Raw genomic sequence first — 14,952 nt, 5'->3', positions numbered from 1 at the left:
CAGTTTTTGTTGGCTACCCTATGCTTGCTTCATTCTTTTATAACATCATACACGGCGTGTCACCGTTTAATTGACACTGGCGTCACGAACTCTTTAACTACCTGCCTGTTCCAGCATTCGCCCCGATTTGAAGACGACAGTGGATCCCAGGTTAGTGGTCAATCTGCACTACAAAGCCCAGCCTACACTACTGACCCCCTGGGACACTGCACTATCAGCTGTGTATCCACCTGACTTCTCCACAACGCAACTGATGGTCCCAACCCCATTTATAAGGCAAGAAATCGCACTTATTAAACCTGACAGGGCACACCTGTGAAGTGAAGACCATTTCAGGCGACTACCTCTTGAAGCTCATCAAGAGAATGCCAAGAGTGTGCAAAGCAGTAATCAAAGCAAAAGGTGGCTACTTTGAAGAACCTAGAATATGACATATTTTCAGTTGTTTCACACTTTTTTGTTATGTATATAATTCCACGTGTGTTAATTCATAGTTTTGATGCCTTCAGTGTGAATCTACAATTTTCATAGTCATGAAAATAAAGAAAACTCTTTGAATGAGAAGGTGTGTCCAAACTTTTGATCTGTACTGTATATTAAACCTAAATAACAATAAATAATTTTCTTGCAATACATTCCCTTTAACAAATGATGTCATATTCATGTCTTTAACTCTTGTCTTTCCTCCTAATAAAAGTTCCAGTTGTGAAAGTGACGCACATTCCTGTAGGCAATGCTGGAGTTAGGCTCTACTGCCGAGCATATGGACATTACCCCAAGGACATCTTCATAATGTGGTACATGAATGGACACCACATATCGGAGAAGATGATGGAAAGGTTGACCCTGCCACTTCCTGACATGACATATCTGACCTCCTTATCTTTCAATGTCACGTCTCTGGCTGATGATGTTTATACCTGCAAGGTCAACCACAGTAGTATGCTGCTGAATTTCACACAGGATTGGAGTAAGTGGAATGAACGGCTGTTACATACCAAAATTAGAGTATGATCTTCAAGTTATAATATTGATTATCCAGTGCTTACTCCACAGATTAGAATCTGGCAAACAAAACTACAAAAAACATTAATAAAAAAAAATCAAATATAAATTCTGCCATAGTTTGTAGGTCATGGTCCATAAAAGGTTATACAGGTACCCATACACAATCTTAAGTTGATCAAAAAGGATAATTGTCACCAAAACAATTATGTGTTGGATACATTTTGACAAAGAATGATTATTTTAGCCAATGGATGACAGACTACCATCATCTGAAAAGAAGTTGGCCATGAATTAAATTTTTATCCAATAGTCAAACGAAATATCTTTCACTTAGGCTTCATGCACACGGCTGTTGTTGGCCGGTGCCCGGATTGTGGCCAACAAACAACGGGTCCGCAATATACAGGCACCGCAGGGGTCGAGTCGAGGGGGAATGCGTGGGAACGGCGTTCCTGCACTTTTTTCATGGCAGGAACGCCGTTCCCTTTCATCAGTGTGCGGCGGCGGCAGGCAGTGTGCGGCGGCAGGCAGTGTGCGGCGGCGGCAGGGCAGGCACTGAGATGAGCGCTTCCTTCCATTGTGGAAGCGCTCATCTCCATGGTGATCTGTTTCTGTTTATATCGCTGTCCTCAGGACAGCGATACAAACAGAAGACTGCGGAGGAGCAGGGCAGGGAGGTGTGTCCCTTTCCTGTTCCTCTGATAGGCTGCCGGCACTACTAGGCCGGCAGCCTATCAGAGGCCGGCGTAGGCAGCGCGATGACGTCATCATCATCGCGCTGCCTGAGCCGGGAAGTACACAGCAGGGACACAGGCCGGAAGAGGCCTGCATCGCTGCTGATGATGGTAAGTATTAGTGTTTTTTCTTAGAGGGGGGAGCTGGCACTATGGAGGGAGCTGGCACTATGGGGGGAAGAGGGCTGGCACTATGGAGGGAGCTGGCACTATGGGGGGGAAGAGGGCTGGCACTATAGAGGAAGCTGGCACTATGGGGGGACTGGCACTATGGGGGGGACTGGCACAACGGGGGGGACTGGCACTATGGGGGGAAGAGGGCTGGCACTATGGAGGGATCTGGCACTATGGGGGGAAGAGGGCTGGCACTATGGGGGGTACTGGCACTATAGGGGAAGAGGGCTGGCACTATGGGGGAGGCTGGCACTATGGGGGGGCTGGCACTATGGGGGGAGGCTGGCACTATGGGGGGAGCTGACACTATGGGGGGAGCTGTCACTATGGGGGGAGCTGTCACTATGGGGGGGGAGCTGGCACTATGGGGGCATTTCTTACTGGCACATTATGGGGGGGCACCATGGGGGAGAGGAGCACTATGGGGGTATCTGGGGGCTCTAAAGGGGCTTTTTTAAATTATTGGCACAATATGGGGGCACTATAGGGGTGAGAGGCACCATGGGGCATCTGGTGTCACTATAGGGGCATTATTTTGGGGCACTATGGGGAAGTGGGGGCTCTAAAGGGGCCTTTTTTATTGGCACATTATGGGGGGCACTATGGCATTTGGTGGCACTAAGGGGGCATTTTTTACTGGCACATTATGGGAGGCACTATAGGGGAGAGCGGCACTATGGGGGAGTGGAGCACTATTGGGGCATATAGTGGCACTAAGAAGGGGCATTTTTTACTGGTATATTATGGGGGACACTATGGGGAAGGGGGAGAGGAGCACTATGTGGGCATTTACTGGGGCACTATATAGGGGTATTTTATAATACTGGCATACATTATGGGGACATTAGCTCAACTGTGGGCACTAAGCGGGGGTATTTCATGTACGGTCATATTATAGGGAAAATTATTACTACTAGGGGGTATTATGGGGAGCTTTACTACTACTGGGGGCTATGAGGAACATGATTACTAGTATAGGCACTATAGGGGCATTATTACTACTAAGTGTGCTCTGGCAGAGAATTATTTCTATTGGTGGGATTTTGGGAAGCACTGTTACTTTGGGGGGCACCCTGGCATAGTATCAGCTTAGCACAATTATTTTTGGGGGACATTATCTTTATACTATTAGTGTCTGGGCGCAGTTATTTTTAGAGCACTGTGTGCCAATAATTGTTGAAGGGGGCACTATCTGTGTGGTAGCAGTATTTCCAGGGGGACTGTTTCTGCAGTATAGTATTGGGGGCACAGCGGGCACAGTATTGGGGGCACTATCTGGTAGAAGTATTTCCAGGGGGACTGTTTCTGTAGTATAGTATTGGGGTGGCAGGAAAGGGTGTTCAGAAGATGTGAAGATTATGGAAATGTGGGAAACGAATGTCTGTTTGTCAATCTCTGCAGAGACGGGAGATGGCTGAAGAATCATCATGGCGGTCTGGTCTGAATGGAGAAGATGAGGAAAGAGAACGTCTACAACAAAGGTGACATCACGGGATGTAAGAGGTATGAGGTGCTATGTAGGAGAGGAGATGCTCCGGCTCCTTCCCCTGCCATTTGCAGAAGGAGGATTCAGAGCTGGGTGAGGACGGCCAAGGGAGGCAGCAGGCCACGGGCGGGTGGCAGATGGTTAATTTTGCAGTTGTTTGTGTAAACTGGCACTTTACAATAAATGTTGCACTGAATTTTCAGCGAAATATATTTTTTTTTTGGGGGGGGGGGGGTTTGCAGTGGATCTTGGGTGAGTTCCCACACTTTTTTTCCCAGGACTTGACCCCTGAGGCACCGGCTGTTTTTGCAGAGGCACAGAACCCCATGGAAGCACTATGGAGTGCTTACATTGGTTTTCTGTAAGTACCTCTGCACTGCAAAAAAGTAGTGCATGCACTATATTTCCTTGCGGAGCGGATCCTCAGATGCAGATCACCGACCCCATTCAAGGAAATGGGTCCGCGTCTGCATACGGCAGGCACATGGTTGGTGCTAGTGCATTGTGGACGACAATTTTCGGTCCGCAGCGCAGGCACAGGCAAACAACAGCCATGTGCATGAGGCCTTCCAGAAGGATCATTTGTGGACAAACAATTTTTCTTGGAAAGAACATTCCTAGAAAGATCTTTTGTCCATCACCTGGTTTCATTGAATGTGTTAGGCCAGTGTGAACAATTAGAGCTACCAATACAGACTAAAATGTGTACGGCGGCGTCTGCAAAACGGTTGTTCAACTGCTGTCCAACCATCAACTTTCTTCTGTCTAATGTGTTTGGCCACCTGAAGAGCTGAAGGTCATCTAAGAGTACTCAATAAAAAAATCGCAAGAAATAAAATCGGCAAGTGCTCAGCTCATTAGTGTTCAGGGACAATGCAGCATAGTCGTGTTTTATTCATCTCCATCACACCTTTAGTTTTCATGAGGTCGTGACATTTCAGTTTCCAATTCATGGTGTTGTCTTGATGGTGTTTCTTCACAACACTGTTGTCAACTTTCATGGACATTGGCCTAGAAACTGTGGCTGTTTCTTTGTGAGAGTGATTTTTTGTTTTCCAATTGTCAATTTCTGTTCAATGGATTGAGCGACGGGTAATCGGTATACTGATTGATTTATAATGACCTTAGCCCCTTTCCATGATCTACATTTACCTTAGAGTCATTGATTCCTCAGGTTTTCTTTAATTCTGCCTCCCCAAAAAAAAATTGAATAAAAAAAAGATCCTACAATTATATACGGTATAACAATAAAATCTACAGCTTGCGCCACAAAAAAGAAAAATGCACCCAGCTCCATCGAGAGAAAAGAAAAAAAAAAAAAGTTATGGCTCTTGAATTAATCATGGCGACACAAAATATATATATATTTTTTTTGTTTACATGTAGTAAAACATAAAAAACGATATAAATTTAGTGTTGCACTGATCCACAGAATAAGTATAAGATATTATTTATGCTATATGATGAACGTCGTAAATTTTATTTTAATGTACCAATAACATCTACAGTGTATGCTACGCTCTCACACACCACCGTCGGCTGTCAGAATATGATGATACACAAGATATGATTTAAAAAAAATGTTTTTTGTGAAAAAATAAGAAAACAAACAATTATAAAATTGATATTGCCATAATCATAGTGATCCACTGTAAATGGTGTTGAATCTGACACAGTATTAAAACTTTCTGTGTTTTCTGTATTCAGGGACAAGAGATTTTGAAAACCTAAACAGCGCTCCTTCTGATCCATCTATTGGGGCCGTCATCCTCGTCATCACGGTCATTGTGTTTGGTTTAGTTTTCTTTGCAAAACGCAGAATAGTGTTGATTGCGAATATTCTAATAGCAAATTTTTCTCGCGAATATGGGCACTTCGAGAATTCGCGAAAATTTTGAATATAGTTGTCAATTTTAAAAAAATGTGAGACCAGGCACACTAGGCAAAATATTTTAAATATTCATAATAGCGAATATTCAAGTTTTTTTTCCATCAGTATTACTGCTTCTTGCTTGTGGGCCAATGAGAAGGCTGCAATATCTTTGTCAGAGCTTAGCAACATCCCTAGCAACCAATAGGAAAGTTGCCTACCCCTTACTATATAAGAAACTCCCCAGAAGAAATTTTCTGCAGTTTTTTGTAGTGAGAGGTGCCCCAGGCCTCTACTGGGTTCTCGCCCTTCGAATTGCTATATGGCAGACATCCTCGTGGCTTGTTGGACGTAGCCAAAGAGGCGTGGGAACAACAACCCACTCCGCATAAAAGCGCCCTTGAATATGTTACCAAGATGCAACAGCGGATAGAGACCGTTGTGCCTCTTGTCAGGGAGTATATGGAGGCTGCTCAGCGAGCTCAGAGTCGGATCTATAATCGGCAGGCTCGGCTCCGGATCTTTAACCCGAGTGATCGCTTTTTGGTTCTGGTGCCGACTGTGGACAGTAAGTTCCGAGCCATTTGGCAGGGGCCCCACGAGGTATGTGAAAAAATTGGAGAGATAAATTACAAGGTACACCAGCTGGGGCGGCGAAAGCCGAAGCAGGTTTACCATGTTAATTTACTAAAACCTTGGAAGGATAGGGAAACCTGTACGGAAGGCAGCCCGTGGCCGGGCTTTCTAGGGCAAGAGGTCCGGCTCCTCTGTCTGATGCAAAGGAAGCGGTTGCCACAATAAAAATTGCTGACAGCCTCTCCTGTGAAAAGGCTCAGGAAACCAGGGAGTTCGTTAGTCAGAACACAGATGTGTTCTCAGACCTCCCTGGACGCACTTCCGTAATCCAACATGACATTGTCACTGAGCCTGAGGCAAAAGTCCGGTTAAAGCCATACCGGGTACCCGAGGCTCGGTGAAAATCCATCTCGGAGGAAGTGCAGCTCATGTTGCGGCTTGACATCATTGAGGAATCTAAAAGTGAGGTGGGTCCTATAGTCTTAATTCCCAAACCAGATGGGACGTTACAATTTTTTTTTTACGATTTTTGGAAATTAAACTAAATATCTAAGTTCGATTCATATGCCATGCCTCGGGTAGATGAACTTATTGAGAGGTTAGGCCAAGCCAGGTATTTTTCTGTTTTGGACCTCACCAAAGGGTACTGGCAGGTACCCTTGACAGAGGCCACCAAAGAGAAAACTGCCTTTGTTACACCAGAGGGACTGTGCCAATATAAGGTGTTACCCTTTGGCCTGCATGGCGCCCCCACCACTTTTCAACATCTAATGGACATTGTGCTTCGTCCCCATCGGTGGTACGCTTTGGCTTACCTGGATGATATTGTCATTCACAGTACTGATTGGGAAAGTCACCTGCCCAAAGTACAGGCCGTAGTGGACTCCCTTCAAAAGGTGGGACTAACAGCTAACCCAAAGAAATGTGCGATAGGGTTAGAGGAGACTAAATACCTTGGGTATGGCATTGGGCACTCGAGTCTCTCCGCTATTATCTTTTGGCGAGCAAGTTCCGCCTGGTGATCGACCACTCCCCTCACAAGTGGATGAGCCAGGCCAAAGACAGGAATGCTCGGGTCACCAGGTTGTTCTTGTCTCTACAAAACTTTAAGTTTACAGTAGAACACAGGGCAGGCCGGTTACACGGAAACGCGGATGCCCTGTCCTGAGTACACTGGCGTGTGTTCACCCCCTCAGGGTTGAAAAAAGGGAAGGGGTATGTAGGAAGGCGCAAGGGTCCGTCATTGTAGGAAGGTACGTGTCACCGAGCTTCCTGGCCTCAATGAGATAGGAACCGGTAATTTTGTGTGTCAGCGGCAGCTAGTGCTCGCTGACACTGTTCTTACTTAGTGAGGCTGTAAAGCCGATCCGGGCCGGTTCTTATTGGGAGCAGCCAAAGAGCAGGGTGGGTGGCTGTTCCCCATGTTCCAGGCCAGGTTTTGGGCTGGGATTTAAAAACCCAGCCAGCAGCTCAGCTGGGTGTGGAATGATCCTCCAGGTGATAGTGGAGCTGTGGATGCTCTGTGTTTGGGAGCTCAGGAGTTCCGTCATGCTGCAGGGCTGAGAGTTGCATGAGAGCCGCATGCTGGGAGTCAGGCAACCTAAAGCCTGCTGTGAACTGCCAGGTGACATGTTTTGTTCTGTGGACTCTTGCTGTGTGAATTAACACCAGGACCCTGCAAAGTATTGTTTTTCTTTTCTGCCTGTTTGTTTGAATAAACACTGAACTTTTGCTTTTCAACCGTGGTCTTGCCTCTGTATTGCGTCCGCTTACCCTGCCTACCGAAGCAAATCCCTACAATACTATTGTTATTTTTACATTGTACACTTTATTATTTTGGCAGTGTGAGAGATGTGTATGTGGTGTGAACATTCTGTAGTACACATTTTTGTCCACAAGATGGCCGCAAACCAGATGTTTGAGCCATGTGTGCATTCTTTTGTTTAAGGTCAATAGAGGAGGGGGAAAATGGGGATTACATTGCAGTGTTCAAATCTACCTATAAAATCAGAGTTGAAATTGCTGAAACTACTCCTATCAGGTTAAGGAGCCAATCGTCTCTTCTTAAGGAACACCCCTTTTGTGATGTCATGTCTGCTATATATGTGAATGTATTTTTAAATAAACAGGGGTCTTTCTCAGGGGAATGAGGAAGTACTTTCCCATGAAACCACGTAGTGTGCCTGGTCTCATTATGAAAGCTGTATGGCATGCACATACTTATACTTCTAATTGATTTGGCACCACACAAAGAAGAAGGAAACTGTATGAATTGCGATGACAGCAGTATAAGGGTACTTTCACACTTGCATTGTGAAGATCCGGCAGGCAGTTCCGTCGCCGGAACTGCCTGCCGGATCCGGAAATCCGCGTGCAAACGGATTGCATTTGTAGACCGATCCGGATGTGGATCCGTCTAACAAATGCATTGAAACACCGGATCCGTCTCTCTGGTGTCATCCGTAAAACCGGATCCGGTATTTATTTATTTTTTCATTTTTAAAGGTCTGTGCATGCGCAGACCGGAAAACTGGATCCGTTTTGGCGGAACACTTGGTGCCGGATTGGGCATTAATGCATTTCAATGGCAAGTGTTCCGGAATTTTGACCCTATGTACAAGGATAGAGAGAAAGCAAAGCACCCACAGCAAACTGTACAGAGGTTACTGGCTGTTCTTAACTATGCGCAACCTGTAATTGCACCTGCCACTGGATTGTAAAGGGACACTGAAAGAGTATTCTGCACAGCGCACCATCCTTCCAAAAATAGCTCTGTTAGCACAAGTGAGAGGAGATTCTTCAGGAGCTGTAGAAGGAGAAATCTGCCGAGTAATGTAGCTGTGTTAATAAATGAGAGCTAGTGAAGACTGCAGCATCCTGGTCAAACATATCTCACATTGAGCATGTATTACTGGGAGGGACATGTCCACATCAGAAAAGTCTGACAGTAGTAGCAGGTTGCCAACTGAATATTAGGAGGTCTGAAAATTAATGAAGGATTTGGTTCCAGAACAGTCATAGAAATTTAATGGCGCGGCCGCGCACGTAGGACCACCTGCTACGTTCATTTCAAGGGGCTGCAGGAGATACGGGGCCCCCTTCTCATGGTTGGTGAGGGTAGGACCCCCTCCAATCTAATAGTTATCCCCTAACAGCCGGTATACCCCTTTGAATCTTCTGTTATCTTGGGATGACATGAGGACTTTGGAACTAATAGAGTTATGGACTTAAAGGGGTTGTAAAATTATAAAAGACGGGGAAGGAGGGGGGAAACTCTCATACTTGGCCAGACTTGTAAAGTATTATTTACCTGCTTCTCGGAGCTGGGCCTTGCTCCTTCTCCCAGCCTGTAATACTCTGATAGTCTGCCTGACGACCCCTCGACTGTATAAGGATGGGGGGTCGGGAACTACTGGGATTCCCTTCCCCCCCTTCTTTTTGGCTTTGTTTGCCTCCCCCCCTGTTGTCCTTCTAAAGAGGCTGTACTGCTTCAGTGGTCTGTGCAAGCACCAGGCTGTTGTCCAGCAGCGCAGGGTTAACTACTGTGCTTTCCGCTGCTCCCTCCCTTTCCCTCCATGTGCTCAGAGAGCCAGTCCCCACAGTTTAAACGTGCCTCCCCCTTGCTCCTTTTTCCTCTTGGATGGCCATCGGCTGTTAGTCATGTACCTGGTCCAAGATGTCTGCAGGTGACCCACTGATGTCGGCTCTCCTGGCGCGCATACAGTTGGAGGAGAATGGCTGGCTGCATTTGCTGCTGAATGTGCCTGCCATCCCTCCTCCTCAAGCTCCCTCTTCCACGCTCCCTTCTCGTGCCCCGCAGGGCCCTCCAGTTTTTCCTGCAGTGGGGGGCCGGCGGTCCTCTCGTCGCACCTGCCCCCCCTCCCCACACACTTGGGACATAGTCCCCCGTGCCTGGTCGGCACCTCGTCCACAGCACGCTCTGCTCCCGTGGCCTCCCCATTAACGGAGGAACGGCCATCTCGGCGATGCGCTCAGGCCCTGCCCCTTTATCCTGCAGTCAGTCATTGGACGTTTTGTCGGGCGCATCCATGGAGTCTGGTCCGGGATCACATTCAAAACGTAAGAGGCGGGAGCCTACTCAACTCTCCAGGGCATCTAGTCTGGTTTCCCAACCTCCGCGGCAAGATTCGGCTCCGGTACCTCATATGACTTCATTTGGCGGTGAGTTTCTATACATGGGTGCTTGGGGGTAGGGACAAGGGGTTGCCGCGGCCCTTAAGGCCATCCTTGAAAAATTGCAGCCTGCTTCTTCACAACCTTCTATTTCCTCCTCCTACTAAGAAACCCTCCCCCCAGTTCAGGCGTGCATTCACAGGGATTCTATTTCTTGTGGTGTCTGCCCAACTATGGGCCAACCAATATGTAGACATTTGGTCTTTAGTAACCGTTGACCAGCATACGGTAGACAAAGAGCGCCGCCTGGTGGATAAACCATACGAACGGCTCCCTCAAGTCGCTAAGACAATGAAAAACTGGCTCCAAGCGTTTTCTGTATGGGTCAGCGGCATCCTGAACGCTGCTCTGAGCTTTTTGTATACCAAGACACTATTTATAGTCCTTACAAATCCCATGGCGGATCCACTTGGTGAAGATATGACTAGGAATTCCGTCGCCGCCTGGCCCTCCAGCCAGATACTGGTGTGGCTGCGGTTAAGGGTGTCACAAAGACCTTCCTTTCCCAGTGCGGCCCCTAATTGGTGTCTTGTCCTCCCAGGGACCAGTGGCCATGCGACACCCGGGGGCATGTTGGCTATTTAACAAAGGACTATGCAGATTCGCTGGACTTTGCAAGTATAAACATGAGTGTTCTACTTGCGGAGGCCCACTGCCGCTATATGCCCACGTCCCCAAGTCAAAACACTCAAGCCCCCCTCCCACGGTGACCCTAAGGACGCCTGTGACCGTAGCCGCGATGGCGCCTTGGTTAGATCTGTACCCCAATAAACATGCTTCTGCTCAGCTGCATTTTGGTTTTACGTTCGGGTTTTATATTTCTTTTCTCCTTAGCAGAGATCCCCTTTTTGCTGACAACCTCAAGTCGGCCCTCCGGTGCTCCGGGATAAGGTGTTCAAAGAAGTTTCTATGGGTAGGATTGAGGGCCTCTTTGTTTCCCTGCCATTCGATAACCTACAGATTTCCACCCTGGGTGTAGTCCCCAAGAAGAAACCGGGCAAGTTCTGTCTTATTTCACCACCTTTCCCACCCAAAGGGCACTTCAGTTAATGATGCTATCCCTCCGGAAGACGCCTCGGTCTCCTATGTCTCTTTTGACAGGGTTGTTGCCCTGGTCAGGGATGTAGGCCGCGATGCCCTTCTTGCAAAATCCGATATCGAATCGGCTTTCCGCCTCCTCCAGGTTCACCCAGATTGCTACCATCTGCTGGGCTGTTGTGTGGACGGTCTCTGTATTATTATCATACCTGCCTTCCTATGGGCTGCTCTATATCTTGCCATTATTTGGAAATGTTCAGTTCCTTTCTTGAGCGGGTTGTGCGTTATGAAACTGGTTCCCGTTCCATTATCTATTATTTAGATGATTTTTTGTTTATTGCCCCGGGGGAAGGGGAGGGTTGCCGATTCCTATGAAACACCTTTCTATATCTTATGCAACGTTTCGGGGTCCCAATAGCACCAGAAAAAACTGAAGGCCAGGTTACATGGGCATAGAGATCGATTCCGTCGAAATGGTTTTCTGCCTGCCCACTGACAAACTTTACAGATTGCTACATTTAATTCAAGGCTTTTTATCAATTCAGAAAGCCACCCTCCTCCAGGTCCAATGCCTTCTTGGGTTCGCCACCCGCGGGGCCACTTTCTCCTGTCACAATATTCGCATTACTAGCTCCTTGAAAGCGGATTTACGGGTATGGCAGGTTTTCCTTTCCTCCTACAATGGCCATACTTGCTTCATGGCGGGTGAATGCACCAATTTGGAGCTTTTTTTGTTTACAGATGCCTCGGGGTCTTGCGGTTTTGGAGCCATTTTTGGCTCTAACTGGTGCACTTCGCCTGAGTCTTGGCCCTCTTTGGTTTTTTTGCAAAAATCTGACGTTATTGGAACTCTTTCCAATTATCGTAGCGGTTGAGCTTTGGGGCCCTTGGTTGGCTGACCATCATGTTTGCTTTTGGACAGATAACTTGAGCATTGTTCATTGTATTAATAGTTTGTCGTCTACTTCCTTGCCTGTGCTCAGCCTCTTCTGCCATTTAGTGTTGCGGTGTCTGCAGCATAACATATTCTTCAGGGCTCGCCATGTCCCTGGCACCTCTAACCTTACTGCTGAATAGTGATGGACTAACATTGGCCGGGACATTTCGCAAACGCGCATTCGCGATCAAATGTTCGCGACCCACATGTTAGTGGCGGGCCCTATTCACTTTATTGGCAGGCGAACCTGAAAAACCTTCAGGTAATATTTGGAGCCACCAAATACTTACTAGAAGTGCACAAAAAGTCCCACAACATGGACAGTGACATACCAGAGGGGGATCAATGGCAAAATTTCACACAAAAAATATGTATTTTAATCAGGGGCCATTTTTATGCATTTTAAAGTGCCCTGCTGGAGCCTAGAAATATAAAATTTTAGGCCACGGGAGTACAGGCCCCAAAAATTAGGCATTCACCTGACAGAAAAGAACAAGTGATTATGTGGCTGGAGGTTTATTAGGCGGTCCCTGGATAACAATCTTACTGTAGGCCAGTGGAGTACAGGCCCCAAAAATTAGGCATTTACCTTTTTAATTACCCAGGCCTTTGGAGGTTGGCGCAAGGAATATATCCGCACTGAATGCCAGTCTCTTACCAGCTGCTCTGTAGGTTAGTTTCCGCTTGCACGGCGGTTTGTAGTTCCTCTTTTGAGGCTGCCCTGTTAGCAACTGGCTTCAGCCTTTCCTTTATTGGCGCACTCCGGGTTGGCGAATTGTTGCCCCCTTCCCGCAACAAGCCAGGGGTCTCCTTTCTACTGATATAGTACTGGGCAATGGTTCCGAACTCGTCACTCCAAAACTGACATTTTTGGCAGGGGTGCATGGATCCCCCTGCATCAGGTCCCGGGCCCCGCGTGCCCTGTACGCTTGGTCACCGAATACCAAAAGGTACGCCCAGGCGGTTGTAATTTTTTGGTCCACCAGGATCTCTCCCCCTTACCAAGTTTCAGTTTGATTCCCTCTTTAAGAGATGCTTGCGCCAGGTAGGCTATGACCCTCGTTTGTTTGGTATGCATTTATTTAGAATCGGTGGATGGCGTTCTTCTTGTTTTGTGACAGACTTGTTATTCAAAAATATATATATTCCTCCTGCTTCACTTGACTTCTAACGACCTCCCACTTGCTTTTCCTATCTTATATGTCCCTTATAGGTGCTCTCCGTCCGTCAGTCTGGATCGTCGGCCATTCTTATGTTTTTTGGGCGGCCCAGAGAGCAGACTGCAGACCGGGTGGTCGTACTTTAGGTTTCTGTGAGGTGGATGTGTTCTGGCATCCGTGGGCTCTGTTGGTCCCAAGTCCTCCCCGAGGTTGTTGACATTAGACGGTCCTCTGTCGGGCCGGTTATTCTGGTAATTCATGCCAGGGCGTATGATCTCTGCACCTTCAGGCGGACAGAGCTCATGACTCTTATGTGAGCAATCATGGAGCGTTTCGCTTCCCTTTTCCCTGAAATGGTTTCTGGTTTGGTCGGAGATCATTCCACGCGTTATCCAGCATGGTGCTTGGGATTCTGAGGCAATGGAAAAATTCTGCAGGACAGTGAACGCCAGGATTTCACGTTTTAGCCGGCCCCGGTCAGGTATAGCGGTGCGCCACCATCAATTGGAGGGGGATAACAGGGCTTTGATGCGTCCAGACGGTGTCCATTTATCCGACATTGGCCTTGACGTTTTCCTATCTGGTTTACAGGATGGGGTTGAGCAAGCTATGTTTATGTTGGGTGGTGGTGGTGGTCGGAGCCCAGTGTAGGAGTACAAAGGGCTCCCCCGTGGCGGTATGAACACAAGCAAGAGTATGGGGTGAAGAAAAAATGGCGGACTAGCCCGCTGGGAGTCCAGCGGCCAGAATACTCCTCCTGTTGGTGGATGGTTCGAGCAGTTCAAAGCTAGTTTTTTTTTGTGTTATAAGAGAAATAAAATAAAGCTATGGCCGATCACCACCCAACAAGATGGTAGTCCTGTGTTGATTTCCTAGTCGGGGAGGGAGTTATGTTTGCTTGCCCTGGTTTGGGCTGGGTTTCCCGGCAGTCTCACTGAAAGCATCTTGATTGATGCCACCTGCAGCCAATCATTGGCCGCGGCAGTGACTGGAAACCCTTGAGTCATGTGACCAAGGAGAGCCAGTCATGGCTGCAGCCAGCGACTGGCTGCAGGTGGCATCAAACCAATTGTTTTTAATGAGGAAACCCAGCGTAGCATCACAGGCCGGAAGGAGAACGAACGGGGAGCGAGGAATGAGAAGCAGATAAGTAAGCTTCCCTTTACAGGTCTGGCTAGTGGGAGGGGGGTGCCAAAAAGCCCCCCATTCTCGCACAACCCCTTTTATTTACAATGGGTTCAACTTAGGCTACTTTCACACTGGCGATTTGGCTTTCCGTTTATGAGGTCCGTTCAGGCCTCTCACACGCGGTCCAAAACGGATTAGTTTGGCCCTAATGCATTCTGAATGGAAAAGGATCCGCTCAGAATGCATCAGTTTGCCTCCTTTCAGCCTCCATTCCACTTTGGAGGCGGAAAACCAAACGCTGCCTGCAGCCAAACGGATCCGTTCTGACACACAATGTAAGTCAATGGGGACGGATCCGTTTTCTATGACACAATCTGGCACAATAGAAAACTGATCCGTCCTCCATTGACTTTCAATGGTGTTCAAACGGATCCGTTTTGGCAATGTTACAGATAATACAAACTGATCCATTCTGAACGGATGCAGACGTTTGTATTATCTGAACGGATCAGTCTGTGCAGATCCATGATGGATCCGCACCAAACGCGAGTGTGAAAGTAGCCTTACAATGATCATCCTGGTACCAATTAGTATTGTAACTGTATTAATAATTAAGTTGGGAAATGATGACACAACACTGCCCTCTG

General features: G+C 47.5%; 1 protein-coding gene across 1 annotated transcript in view; it reads left to right on the top strand.

Moving 5' to 3' along the window:
* Nucleotides 1–875: 875 nt before the first annotated feature.
* The window catches only part of LOC122919725 (HAUS augmin-like complex subunit 3), a 45,770-nt gene continuing 31,693 nt past the window's right edge, over nt 876–14,952 (top strand). The window contains exon 1 of the mRNA XM_044268910.1: nt 876–970. The gene's annotated coding sequence lies outside the window, so the exon portion shown is untranslated. The remainder of the gene's footprint in view (nt 971–14,952) is intronic.

The sequence above is a fragment of the Bufo gargarizans genome, chromosome 9 (assembly GCF_014858855.1).
Source record: "Bufo gargarizans isolate SCDJY-AF-19 chromosome 9, ASM1485885v1, whole genome shotgun sequence".
Taxonomy (NCBI): Eukaryota; Metazoa; Chordata; class Amphibia; order Anura; family Bufonidae; genus Bufo; species Bufo gargarizans.
The sequence above is the reverse complement of the archived record's forward strand: the minus strand, read 5'-3'. Positions and strand labels throughout refer to the sequence as shown.